Source organism: Archocentrus centrarchus, chromosome 11 (genome assembly GCF_007364275.1).
Source record: "Archocentrus centrarchus isolate MPI-CPG fArcCen1 chromosome 11, fArcCen1, whole genome shotgun sequence".
NCBI lineage: Eukaryota > Metazoa > Chordata > Actinopteri > Cichliformes > Cichlidae > Archocentrus > Archocentrus centrarchus.
Window position 1 is genome coordinate 31,555,977 of NC_044356.1, and position 3,210 is coordinate 31,559,186.

Sequence of the window (3,210 nt, forward strand, 5' to 3'; positions counted from 1 at the left end):
GGCTAACGCAAGAACGCCAACGCAAAGTTCGTACGCCTTCCCTGAACTCCTGCGGTATATCGCGAGATTGATACAGAACGCAATTTCAGTCTTACAACTTAATATGATGGATTGATCGTTTGCAGTTTAATACGAATACTAGTATAAAATAGGATAACCTAACTAAACTCAACCTGCATGTGACGAATAAAGGCTTCACAAAGCTTTCAACACTTCTGTGATGATAAGTAATGCCACCCCACAAACAGAAACATATGAGCGGTCTCCCGAGAAATAAACAGTTGACAGTGCCATCTAGTGGGCATTAGCACGGGGTGCAATTTACAATGAATTTGACCAAGGTTTCACTGAAGGAACAAGTGTGTGCAAAATATCACGCTTTTAAAGGCGCATCTTGCATTTTAATAAGAAGCGGTTAACACTACGTGAAATGACTGAATAAAATATATCATTATTTATTTAACTCAGGCTTTTTGTAGCTTTTTGGTACAGTAGCTGTCATTTTACAGCATAATTATTTTTGTTGTCAAGCTAACCATCTATATCATTGCAGCTGAAGGGTATCTTTTTTTGTTTCTAATATAACATATTATTCTAATACACACTTAAAACAGGTTTTTCATTCATATTTGTTGTATTTCCTATAGTTCAAAAGCATAAATCTGTTTGTAAACATCTTCATTTGCATATGTGAGTTTCTTTTAAGAAACCATGTTGAACCTCAGAAGTTACGTAAAGTTTCAAAATTCTTCTTAACTGACCTAAAAATGGGCTTGTCTATTCATATTTGATCAGTTTGTCAGGAAAGAGGGAATCAGATGTGCATCAGGTCATCAGAACATGGAAGTATTTTAGTGTCAGCTGGAAAGGCCAAGATGAGGGTGCAGCGATAATTCTGGTGATGAATGTCCTATTGGAGGTCAAAGAGGATGGTTGGAACAGGTCAGGGAATGCAAGATGGACAGAGCAGAAGGTTCACTGATCAAAAAAGTAATTTGAAACGGTGCCTCATGTGAAGGGGTTTAAAGGAGTTCTGCATACTGATTAGCCAGGAGGAGTCTGGCTATCTGTGGCCAGATGAACTCATGGGGTGACAACTTTAACATGTTTTACATCACTTTGTACAAGTATTAAAATGTCCAGTATTTTTTTGTGCACCTATAAATATGGTTTTTAAGTGTTCGATGATAGAAATGGTACCAAAGATCACGCATTAACCATCGCAATCACTAAATCCCCCAGATTTATAGTAAAAACAAGAAATATAGAATTTAGCTAAAAAGGGTAAATAGTTAATATAGATCAGAGAATTTTAGTTGACTATCCAAACATATAAACTAAAGCAATCAACACAACAGCATTACATAAATGATTATAAGCACTGTTATTTATATCAGTCATCCTGAGAGAGAGCAAGTTTAGGAATGGAGAGCCTTTTAAGTTTTTTAGAAGTCCTTTATCCCCGTTTTGGAGAGCTTATCTTTCAGTCTCTCTGAAGGGTGTGTGTGTGTGTGTGTTACCACTTTGTGTCCAATATGTATTTGAATTTTCTGTTTGAGGTACAGTGTTTACCAAATTTATCAGACCACCACCCAATGTAAAGTTTATGCCACAGCTGGCCTAAATTAACAGCACTGATCTATCCACTTTCTCCCACTTACTCGGGGCATAAGCAGCAGTGGCCTAAGCAGAGAAGCCCAGGCCTCCCTCTCCCCCCAGCCACCTCCTCCCTTGGAATTCTTGTTTTGCAGGAGGTAGAATCTGAAGATCTCACAGAGCCTCTGCCAGACGCTCCCAGCACATCTTCACTATATGTTTGGGTACACCAGGCCTGTCCAGCCTCCTCCCCCATCACCTGATCCAACTCACCACCAGGTGGTGATCAGTTGACAGCTCAGATCCTCCCTTCCCCTGAGTGTCCAGAACACATGGCTGCAGATATGAATATTTGATTACAATGTTGATCATTGACTTGCTAGGCTGTCCTGGGGTCATGTGCATTTATGAACACCCTTATGTTTGAACTAACAAACACCCAATAACAGAACACCACTTGGTTCAGATCAGGCAGGCCATTCCTCCTGATTATGCCCCTCTAGGTCTCGCTGTCATTGCCCACGTGAACGTTTAAGTAGGACAATAGAGTCACCAGGTGGGGCACCCTCCAGTACACCACCCAGTAACTCTAAGAATGCTGGGTAGTGAACTGTTATGTACTGAACTGTGGTTCGGCACATAACATGAATGACAACACTCAGGAACCCTTCCCCAACCTGAAGGCGCAGGTAAACAACCCTGTCGTCCACCAAGAGAAACCCCAATGTACAGGTGGCAAGTCGGTGGAGACACAAGAATATCCACCCCTGCCCACCACCACTCAAAAAGGGTAACTCCACATTTATACAGAGTACATCCCCTCTCCAGGAGACTGGTTCTGGAGCCCAAGCCATGTGTTAAGGTGAGCCAGAATATATCCAGTTGGTATGTCTCAACCTCACACACCAACTCAGGCTCCTGCCCCACCAGAGAGGTGATGTTCCATGTCCTAATTTTGATTAAGATACCAAAATATGTTTATTTACTTGCATTTCTGAAAACAAAAGTTAGTTTGAGGTGGTCGAATGTTATGTTTTATGAACTTCTGACAGTGTGGTGCAGTGTGGCAGCTCAAATTTGGATAAAAAAATGTTTTTGACCACCTGTCATACCTGTCATAAAACTATATACAGTACCAGTCAAAAGTGTGTGTCCAAACTTTTGACTGGTACTGTATATGAATATATATATATTTTAAGTCCCTACTCCCTACCAGCAGGAGGTCTTTGTTTGTCCTTCAAACCCGGGTCCTACCAGAGGCCTGGGAGGTTGAGGATCCTGTGCAGTATCTTAGCTGTTCCAAGAACAGCACAGTGTGGCTGTAGCTCAAGAGGTAGAGCAGGTCACCTACTAATTGGATAGCTGGTGGTTCGATCTCTGGCTGCTCCAGTCTGAAACCTTTCATGCTTGGTTAGGTGCTTTATTGTATTGATGTCAGTGACATCCCATGTTCTTTCCACGGGCATTCAAATACAGTACTGCAGGCTGTACAATCAAATTTTCAAGCTAATTCAAGCTCTCAGAATATGATGCTGAACTCAATGTACAGTTTTCAAATTCTATATTCCTGGATTCATAGTAGCAGATATTTGGCTGAAAAAAAATGGAATGACA